This window comes from Chrysoperla carnea, chromosome 1, assembly GCF_905475395.1.
Source record: "Chrysoperla carnea chromosome 1, inChrCarn1.1, whole genome shotgun sequence".
Taxonomy (NCBI): Eukaryota; Metazoa; Arthropoda; class Insecta; order Neuroptera; family Chrysopidae; genus Chrysoperla; species Chrysoperla carnea.
In genome coordinates, this window is record NC_058337.1 from 30,177,711 (window position 1) to 30,189,839 (window position 12,129).

The 12,129-nt window shown below is 27.1% G+C and overlaps 1 protein-coding gene across 8 annotated transcripts in view; it reads right to left on the minus strand.

Moving 5' to 3' along the window:
- LOC123290915 (tropomodulin) overlaps positions 1 to 12,129 on the minus strand; it is a 105,271-nt gene that overhangs the window by 18,903 nt on the left and 74,239 nt on the right. The window contains exon 1 of one of the 8 annotated variants that reach the window (XR_006534913.1): positions 4,972 to 4,976. The exons of the other annotated variants lie outside the window; for them this stretch is intronic. The gene's annotated coding sequence lies outside the window, so the exon portion shown is untranslated. Of the gene's footprint in view, positions 1 to 4,971; positions 4,977 to 12,129 lie in introns of those variants that run through there. 8 annotated transcript variants of the gene reach the window in all.

Here is a 12,129-nt window from a genome sequence, read left to right on the forward strand (position 1 = left end):
CGATCTTCAGACATTGTCGATCTGAGTTATGTTTAAAGAACACGCAAAGTTGAAAAGGAGCGTTCATTCTTCACTGTTGTTACATAGAATTTTGCTGAATAGTCTATCTCGCCTTAAAATATGCATAAATTATGATACAATTTTACGGTTTTGCTTCTTTTATAAATAGTATAAACGGTGTCAAGATCCTATTTACGTAACAAATAAAATTCCATTGTTAAAATGCGATTGATAGCTCGTTGATAGATTCGGAATGTAGCATTTTTCAGCACATAAACATGTGATAAAATTTGAGTCTTTAACTAAAAAAATATCGAGCAAAGTTCGGTAATCCAGACAGATATTATATGTAATTGGCAAATTGAGTATTACGCATCTACCCAATTGAATCATTATTACCATTAAAGAAGTACGTACCTAAGCAAATAATATGATAATGGGTAAAAACTTGCATGGTATTTTATCTCTTATAACTTATATTTTTATCACACAAATAAATAGGTATTGTTGTTAAAAATTACTTTCATTTGATAATATTATCATAAAAATAAAACCATAGCCAACTAATTATAATAATATAAATATTTCTTATCTATGGGTATAACTTCTACACAAAGAGTGTAGGTAAGTTTCTGAATTAAACGAAAAATTATAAAATAATAGGCCAACAAATTAAAAGGTCACATACGCCTTCATGAATTCATGACTATACACATTTAATATAATTATTAATTATTTTAACTTATACTTTCATTATTGTTCATTGAAATTCATTATGTTATTGTATTATAATTAAAAATTAATTAAATTTGATAGAAGTATGTGTTTATCTTATAAGAGATGGGGAAATAATTATCATTAAATATACTTTACTTTCATATTATAGCAAAAACTAAAACATACTTATTAAATACATTGATTTAATTCTCGGATATATTATCTTTTTAGATTATGTGTTTAATTATTTGTTGGATGACATTGAATTTATTTAGGATTCCGTATTTCACAGTCACTATGTTTTCATGTGTTTTTGGACCTTGTTGTTAATACTTATAAATAGTAGGTTAAATATAAGAGCTGGCAACATTACGCAGAAAAATTTATTTCAAAAAGAATTAATTTTGGATATTTCTTTTCTTATTCGAATTGAATAGGGATGAAGTATGCCTGACAATTGAGAGCGGAGTCTGGCTCTTTACAAATTGCTGATTTTAAAATCTTATTCTAAACCGATTTAGTAAGGCTGTAATTTTAAGATGGTTGGTTTTATAATCAAATAATGCAATTTCAACTGTCCAATTTTATTAAATACTTTTTTAAGGAGTTTAGAGGAGTAAAAAGAATACTTATTTGAAACAAGTGAAAACAAACAATTGACTGAGTTAATTGTTGAAATATCATGCATAGACAGTGTTGATTACACTGTCACATTACGCATACATACATGTCACACATACATAACTGATATTCCCAAATAATACATACTATACAATTTACGCCTAATTTGCGCCCTCGCGGGTAAACAGTGATGTTTACGAAAAAATCTTTCAAACTAAATCGGGTTGCCCGACGAATGGACGGACAACCGGAAATGGACTAATTAGGTGATTTTATGAACACCAATACTAAAATTTTGTGCGTAGCATCAATATTTTTAAGCGTTACAAGCTTGGGACTAAACTTAGTATACCTTGCATATTACATATATGCATTATGCATGGTATAAAAATTTATGTAATTTCTTTTTACAGTTTTTACAAAATCGGACAGTTCTTTGCATCACAATGTATATGAAATATTGAGTGGCAAGGGATGAAACAAGACGATTGCAAACAAGGGTGAAGTAGTCAAACTATCCCGAATCTGAAATCGTTTTTCATTCAGTGCCACACACGATATTTTTCATGTAACCTTTATCGAAATTGCGAGTTTCAATGCCTGTTGAGCCATTCGAAATTAGACAATTCCAGAATACTTTATAGAAACTTCATTCGCGGTAGACAGAAACCGATCATTTCGGCTCCACATTCATTTGAAACATTTTTTTTAAATGAATATATAAAATTTGGACAAATATTATACAAAAAGGAAATAAAAAATATTAATATTTTATTAATATTACTCAAATTTCATTTAATAAAAAACCATTTTTGAAAAATATTAATTAAATATTTTGATTTTTATTAAATGCGGCTAGGAAAATTCCATTTCTTATACTCAGAAGATATTAATTTAACATAATTTAAATGAGTATTTTTTTTTTTGCAATAAAGAAAATGTACTATGTTTTCACTTAAACATGCGTTAGTAAAAGCACATTAAAATTATATAGGTGCGATTCAAAGCTGACGGAACAAACGTGAATGAGATATTTCTGGCAATAATTCAAAACGGAAATTCCTTTGAAAAATTTAATAAATCAATAGCTATAAAAAAAATGTTATTTTTTAATTTTTTTGAAAGGATTTTTATTTGTGCTTTTCGGTTGGAAAATTCAAATTTCACAATTTAATTTTTTAGTTTTTGTAGTAATATTTTTGTTATTTTGTTATTGACTAATTTCAAATGCTTCCTATTTCGATCAATTTTTGTAGTATTTTCGAAGTAGGTACATTAAAGTTAAATTTTGAGTGCCTCTTCACCGTACATTTTGCAACATAATTTATCAATATTGCAAGCTATCTAAAACTAGAAGGCTTAGTTTGGTATTTAAATAACGATTTATGTTTGACATAATTATTATTAAATTATGTTTTTAACCTTATCTGGTGAATTTTTACTGACTTATTTTGTTTTGATTATTGTGAAAGTTCCATCCGTTAGAAGGCCTTGAAAGCGAGCCATTATAGCGTAAACTATTTCGAAAGTTTGATCAATAATAATTATATTTTAGTTTAATATGGTGTTAAGCAAAATACGAGAATATTTAAGGTATTTCTTTCCCTACAATCTAATATAAATTTTTTGGCTTATTATTACTCATGCTATACATATATACACTACACATACTACACTGCATACAAGAAGTTTTCCTGCTTACTATAGTGTACACTACTACAATCAAATACAGTACAATTAATACAAACATTCCTCCATTAACAATAATACTCTAAATCTAATATTTAATTTAACATTTTAGGGAAACTAAACGGTAAATAATATGATTTTTTAGTTAAATATAATATTCTTCCAAATATTGGTTTTTTTTGTCAAAAACGGTAACTCTCCTTCACTGAAAAAAATTAAAAAGATTGCCATTTTCACACGATTTTCCTATGCTACGTGTGTTAAGATGTCAATTTTGTCTCTAAATTTAAATCTAAATTACTTATATTAAAAGTTTTGAATATTTCTTAACATTTTCATTTCAAATTAACCAACGAACTTAAATTAATTTCTTGTAAAGAGCACTTTTTGAAATTAAGTTAAGTTTATCTCCTGCAGAAATAAAATTTCTGGCGTAAGTGTGAATTATTTTAACATGGTCGTACTAATTGAAACATATTTGTAATATTATTAGAAACATATCACTAATATTATTAATTTAATATTTCTTTGGTTATCATATCTATAATTGCTTTGTGAATCACTGCAAATTGATAATTTAATCAGTATAATCTTGGTGGTTAATCAGTATAATATACTGTATTTAAGCATTACTCTTAAGAATTATATGTATTATCATAATTAGTTTAACAACACTGTTTTTCAAAACGAATAAATATCGCTAGTTCCGTATAAAAAAATTTACAAAATTTAAATTTTTTTCGATCGCTAGATGAAGTGCATGATCGCTAGATGAAGGCGTGGCTTAAAATGTAATTTTTATCATATTCATAGTAAAAATAAACAAAGGATCCCGCAATACTAGATAGGAAAATGGCTTTCTGGGAATTTTTTCTAGCCCACACTAAAATGTTCTTCAGATCGTTCTGATCAAAAACCTTCACGGCTACAAAACTTTTTAACGAGTAGTTTTCGAGTTACGGACGATCAAAGCTACACATATATTATATTTATAGTATCTATATGACCAGAAAATTGCCTTCCGTTAACATTTTTCAAACCATCTCCAAAATGTTCTTCGAAGAAACAAAACAATTCGATCGAATTGTTCTAATCAAAAGTCGGCTCTCGTGGCTGAAAAATTTTGTAACGTGTTGTTTTCGAGCTAAGAGTGCTCAAAGCTACACATACATTATAGTTATATAGCCTGTAGCTCGAAAACTTCCCATTAAAAAATTTTGTGGCCGTGGGAGTTTTTGATCAGAACGATCTGAAGAACATTTTGAGGGCGGTTTGAAAAAGCTTCATTGAAAGATATTTTCCTAGTCATATACTAAAACTGTAATATATTCGTAGCTCTGATCGCCTGTAGCTGTAAAAAATTTTACAGAAAGCCATTTTCCTATCTAATATTGCGAGATCTTTGTTCGAAACCATGATATCGAAATTGACTTATGGAATATTTTTTTATGGAATATTTTATTATAGAAGTGTGAGGGATACATGGGATATTATGGCATTATCAATACAAAAATATATGTTGTATTTTCCTAGTAACTTCACATAATATTAAGATTCTTCAAAACAAGGAAAAAACTAGCAATTATGTCACTAAAAGCAAAATATTTAAAATTTTATGGAAATATTTGCAAATATTCTAAACTTGCGAATTCGATGCTGTTTCTCGGTTATTGAAATAGAGCTTTTAAAATATTCGGAGGTAATAAGTAATTGCATTAATATTTATCGTTTTGCCAAACAATTAAATTAACTATTAGGAGTGTGTAATATTTCACAAAAAGAAAAATAAATTTAACAAAACGTCTAAACATATTTTTTGCCTCCGCCTTTTTAAATCCGGTTAAAACAAATTACACTTATTTCATAAAAAATTATACACTTGAATTTGAAGTTATTTGATCATATTATTAATAATTATCTTGACGACAACTTTGTTAATATTACAAGAACAGTTTGCAAAATAAAAAACATAATAAAACGAGCCAAAATATGTATTAGATATATGTATGTTCACGAAGCATATTTTGAAGAAATCATCGTCATAACTTAACATCTTGAATATAATACTATCACATTATGGAAAAATGTAGTAAGATAAATACATTTAGTGCATATAAAATGTATTTACAATTAAATACAAATATAAATTTAGATCAATTTTAACAAGGACAAATTTAATTTTAGATGAAATATATTAAAAATAACTTTTTATTAAATAAATATTATATACATTTTCTCATGAAAACTTTGTATAAAACGTAGAAAAAAAATTATAGATATGAGGAAACTTTTATGGATCATCAATGACCTTGGTAAAATTCCGGCTAAAATATATTATTAAACAATAAAAATAAATTGTGTTTGGCAGTAAACGCACTGAATAGTTACAACAATTAATAACGATGGGAATCAAGGTTAATATATTATTGAATTTTATAATAATTATATGTCTCATATTTATTAAAACCTAATGATGGAAATTAAACACTTGCGATCCATACTACCGATTTATAACGAAAACAAAGGAAGTAAAAATATATTTAATTTAAAAGAAATAAATATTTTTGATTATTCAAAAAATATATTTAATAAATAAAAGAGCATTGTAGTATTTTATAAAATAAAAAAATTTAATAACCAACTGTTTTCTACAACAGAATGGTCAGTTAATTGATGAACTACACTTGTTAGTATGGTGGGAGTTAGAAGAACTAACAGTAAGTACCCACTGGGAAAAACGCGTCTGGCACAATCCCAACAGTCTATACTTGGTGATCCCTGCGAAAATAATTATTTATAGCGATGTCTGTACATTATAATGTTAAACATTCAATGAAAAAGATAGAAATATGTAAAATATAACGTATATACTTCGTTTTCATACTATTCCTTTCTTTATTTCATACACTTTACTTAGTTTTTTGTTATTGTCATTTGTTTATATGTTTTATTATTATATACATTTAGTTTGTACATTTATAACAAGATGGCGGTCGTTGTAAGTTATTTACTGCCCATGACCTACGCGTCATTCATATTAAAACAAGAACAAAATGTACAATTTATAGTTGTGTAGTTCCTTGATTGATGTTTGTTGATTTCGTGTAACCAAATTATAGATATATTTACGCAGGTGTGATGAATTAAAAATAATGTAAAGCACATTGCACCTGAACTGCTGACATCTGGTGTTTTGTTTACAAACCCATCTGTCAAAGTATTGTTATACATTATCTATGATCTTGGAGTACAGTAAGATAAATTGTCATTATTTTTACTGGAATATTAAAAAAAATATTAAATTACAGAAATACAAGTGTATGTTTTATTTTAGATTTTTATAAATTTTAGTTGTGGAGGAGTTAGTATGTGATGCTTGTCTGGTTTCATACTTTTAACTACTACAATTTATTTTTAAATATTGTTGAACATATATTTATACGAGTTTTTCTAAAAGATATTCACAAATTTAATGTTCCGTAGAAAGTCAAAGACCTGACAATACGATACAATATTTAAATTAATTATGAACTCATTTTGTTAACAATCAAGATTTACAATGAGCTTCTTGGAATTTTATTAGTTTAAAAAATACATATTAGACACTGGAAGTCTTTTGTGCATTTCATATAAATAGTACTAAAATTGAAAATGAATAACGAACAAAGAGGAAGAAAATTGATTAAAATTGATTTTGACACTAAGCATGTGTTTCTACATAAAAATAATCTTTTTATAATATCTTATATATTATAAATAGAATATTCGGACGTGAACAGTATTATTTATAAAATGATTTTGGCATTCTCGACAGAAAAAAATAATTTACAAAAAAAAAATTTATATCAAGGAAACAATTAATAGCCAATAGATATAATCATTAAAAAAAAGTATAAATGAATGTAACTTAGAATTGTTAATAACAAACAAACAATTCGGTAATTTTTAAAAATATGTATATTTAAAAAGAAAAAAAAGTCGTAAAAAAGAAGAAAAAAATGGTTGTATATACTTCTTAATATTATTTTTAAACGCAGCTGGTGAATCAGGAAGTCTACGGAAATGTAATGGTGAATCCCGTCATTTAAATCATTCGTATCGACGATATTTTTATATTAAAGAAAATTTGACGTCATCATTTCTTATTATTGTACTATTTTTTTTAGATTTGTGGGTCAATTTTTTTAATAAAAATATTTTTTTTTATTTTATTTGTAAATAATTTTAATAAATCACAGTTTTGAAATATTTATCTAAGTTTGTGATTTTTATTTTATAAATAAAATTTTTGATGTAATTTAGAATATCATATAATTTTTGATTTCATTATTCATTTGAATTGTTTTTGTTCTTAATTAACAGAATGAGTCTATGAATTATCATATTTAAAAGCCATTTAACTTTTTTTATTTCATTTGGCATTATGTCAAATTTAAAAAGTTATCAAATGAAAAACAAATTGGCTCATGTATAACCATTGTCTATGGTACAAACAAACCTATCGTCAGTATGAGTACTTGTAAACTCAATTAGAAAATCAAATTTTTCATTAACATTTTCAAGAAGAAAACTGATTGGCAACTAAATGCAAAAAATTCAATTTTTAATATTTTTTTTTACAAACAGTATTTATGAATGTTGAAATTACAGTCATAACAAACCTTTTGGGTGTATTATTATCTATAATAAATATGACATTTTCTATATCATAGGCTATGAAGAATACATGAACTTCCCCCATTCTTTTTATACTCGTAATTTATTAGGTATGCTCTTAAAATCGCTTTTTTAACATTTTCGTTGCAGCGCTTTTAGATCCTTGAAAGATTAGAAAATTTTAAATATTCTTTATGTTTATTGTTATATCATTTTTCTTAAAATTTTACTAGTAAACAAATAAATTTGTTTGATTTTTTGTTCGACATAAACACTTTTGTGTAATTTCATTATTTATTTCAAAATATTTAGATTAATACATAAATATTCAACGGAAAAAATTTCTAGAATATAATAATTATCAAATTATCATTTCCTAGTAATGTTGATGTCAAAAATTGTAAGTTCATAAAAATATAACATTGGGCTTGAACAGAACTCATTAGATATTCTTCTGAAAGTAAGATATAGATAATGTATGAAGATGCTAAGTTCACAGAAAGAACGGAGTGCTTCTGTAACCCAATAATTTGGGCGTCTAATGCTTAAATATCCTTTGGATAAAGCTAATACTACTAAGACTCACATAGGTTGTCTATTATTTTACCTATGACACATTCCTTTCACTAGACTGTAGGTATAACCGAACCTAAACAATCTTGACTCAGCTCGTTCCATTTTTTTCTTTACCTTTTTTTATGGGGAGTTTAGACTCTAGTTGTTAGTGTCTTTTGTCTCGGTGGGGTTCACCGAATGTAAAATAAATAATATAAGTGTAATTTAATGTTCCATAGAGAATGAATGTTATTTATTATATTTATTATTTACACAACGTAGTATTTTACAAACAGAATATATTTTTAAAAAACTGTACACGCGGTGTAAAAGTATATACACTGGGATACTAAAACAATATACGTAATAGTAGTACAATCCAGAGTTTAGCGCCATTCCTTAATTGTATTATTAATTGTGCATCTTTACTCGGTTTGGGAATTCATAAATGCAGAATATATCTGGTTGCTAAAAAAGGCTGTCAAAAAATTAACGGAAGACTAAAATTTTACACATGTAATATGCCTACCATATAACCAGCAGAGAAAGAGGTATAGTGGAATCAATAGAATGCAGACGATCGTTTCTCTCTCGCACAGTTTGTTCTGAGCATACGTTCAGACATCTAGTACATCGTCCGTGGCACAACTCTAAACTTCTGAAAACCCTGGAGAAACATCCAGAGTTAGTAAGTGGAACCGCGTTGTTCCCCAACAAGACAGTTGACTCTGCTTTGTACACTGTCATTGGTGGATGCTTTTTCATCTCTTTATATGGTGGTAATAAAGATGGAAATTTGCTTGACAACCTAAGGTATAAACGGTTCAAGTCATAAGAGTGTATTTAATTTAACTTCACTTCCTCCAACACAAGATACCGTCCACTTAACGACCTTGGAGACGGGGGTTGGAAAAAAGATGGAACCATATTGATGTCAGTACAAAGCTCAAAACCTCCAGCACCCTCTGTGCTTCTAAAGTTTATATTCTGCAGATGCAAAGAAAGCTGTGGAGCGATAGGTAGATGTCGGAAATCAGGCCTCAAATGTTTTGCAGTGTGCCTCCATTGTACTGGAATTAAGGAAAATGATTTTGAAGGTGAACCAATGACGCCACTTCCATCTCCGGTTTTCCCTCAATTATTTGATATAGAAGATCAACCAGGTACTGAGCCACATCCTGGTCCATCAAAAAAGCAGTTGACAGAGTAGGCAATCATGTGATTTAGAAAATGACAGTGGATTATGCATACTGGGGCATAATACCACTAAGAAAAAACGTGCCTCCAGACTCTATCTCATAATTAATTAATAACAATATTTCATTATCAATAATAAATAAGATTATCATTTAAAAAAAATGAAAAGATGATTGAAAATTATGGCGAATCATTAAAATTTATGTATAGTTATGAATATTGAAGACTCGTTTCACAGCGGTGTAAAATCTTAATTAATGGATAAAATTAAAAAAGTTTATAACGAAAATTATTCCTCAAAAAGCTCTCGATAAATTATCTGATAAATGGTCTGATAACATTTTTTATGGAGGACAAGACTACAACTCCACAAACTTGGATTTAACTTGACACTAACCCCACCTTGACATATAAATAATAAAATTGCATCCTCTGACAAACGAAACCCCAAATGTAACTTTTTAATGGCCTATATAAATTTTACCAGATATTCTATTCCATATACCTTTATAATTTGCGTGACAAAAACGTTTGCATATAATTTTGAAGAAAATTTTGTTATCTTTTTTTAAAAGTTAAAGATAAAAATATAACATAGATTATCTACATCAAATTTATTTGTATAAGTTGCACAAATTGAGTGACACATGTTTTCTTAGTTGCACACATTTTGTGATTCCACGTACGTTTCGATTTTCGTTAATTAATCCTGCTATAGTTTCATTTTTTCAAACACTTGTGTGTTTATAGAAATTAATTAATTAAAAATAACGCTTGCTCGCTTGTTGATATGTCAGTGGCTGCTGTTCTTTTGAAGATTATTCAGTTTTAATAATAGGTTCAGAGCAATATATTGTCCCTAACTATGTTGGTCCATGATGATGGATCCTTCTGACATGGATAGATCCTTAGACACTGGTTATGGAAATGAGGTATGAAAATAACATCATCATAATTTTGGGGTTTAATTGGAAATTGTAAATATTTTAGGCTATTCTTGTAAGTTGTTTTTTATATATAGGCTATTCTTTTAATGTATGAATGTTTTTTTTCTTGAAATACATCTTTTAAACTTATAACGTCGCCAACATTATAAATTGAATTGAATATTGAAATGACAATGAACACAAGTGTTGAATCAAAATGATCATAATCGAAACATTTTGTCGCGATCATTATTAAAAAAATACACTAACTGTTGATATCACAGTATTTATGTTTATACTGGTTGGTTATAAGAAAATAAATATACAGAATGTTCGATTTATATCTAGACATATAAATATCACGAGTATGACAGAGTACATTCGTTAAGCAATGCATCTAAGTAAGAGGTATTATAAGTGTTATATGAAATCGCAATAGTGACTTGTATCACGGCTTACCTGTTGTAGTTCATCTATTCAACTAAAAAACTCCCACTCTCCAAGCGTCTTACAACTATCTCAACGTATATCGAAGCTTCAACACATGTATATAATACCGCTCAATTATATGCATTGCTTAACGCATGTATTCTGTCATACTCGTGATATTTATATGCCTAGATGTAAATCGAACATTTTGTATATCTTAAAAGATGTGAGCTCATTTTATATTTTGTATTTGTACATTGTACATACTACACAAAATGGTACGGAACAGTGATTGTGCAAGGGCACTTTGCACTTACTCTATTAATTCAAACTCTATAAACTTTTATAACAAATTTCGTGAGAATTGGTTCCTTGTTCAATTTTAACAAAATTTTTAAAAATGACATCATGATTGACATCATTTATTAATTGAGATTACCAACAGTAAATTTTAATCCAAATGCGTTGGTTGAAAATAATAATACGTATGGCCTTCGAAAATGTCACTTTTATTTTTTATGATGTATTTACTCATTCAAAAATAAGAATTCTTTCGAGTCAGCTGATTTAAAATATTTTTCCAAATATTATTTTTAACCAAAATTATGTTCAAAAATTATATCTTTTGTTTGCCATTTGTTATATCGAATTAAAATTGCTGAATACCATTATTTTCTTTGTTAATAGATACAATTATCTATTATTACTATCGTAAACAAATTAAGTATCCAAGTATATAAATATTTTTAAATACTAAAATTGTTATGGCATATTTTTTTACGTATATGAAATTTTAAAATTTATTTATAACTCTAATATTTTTCATATGACTATGAATAATCAGTTGTGAAATTTAAACAAAAAATAAATTTTTGTTCGTGTGATATTTTGAATAAAAAAATTGTGTTAAAAATATTTTTTAATAAGCTGGAAATTGGAAAGCCATCTGTATTTTTTGTTAACCGTAGAGAAGTAGATATTATCATGTAATTATCGTTTATAACATTTAGAATTTAGTTAATAGTTCTTCTCTATGACAGACAAAGAAGACAGATGGTTTTTTAAGACAAAAACTTTTTTTGTAATATTTAAATCTCGAAAATGAGAAGCCTTTCATCATATGTTCAATGTTAATATCCAATTTTTTGTTACTTTTATGTAAATAATCTTAAAAAATTCACTAATCATTATCATATTTTTGTTTTGAAATTATATCAGCCTGTATCTCAGCCTATATGTTAATAAGAAACTTTTTGGCTTGCATGAATGCAAGAAATCCATGCTCGAAGTTTGTCGATGTATTACTGAATCACTTTGTAACTGTATAATTATGTTCTAG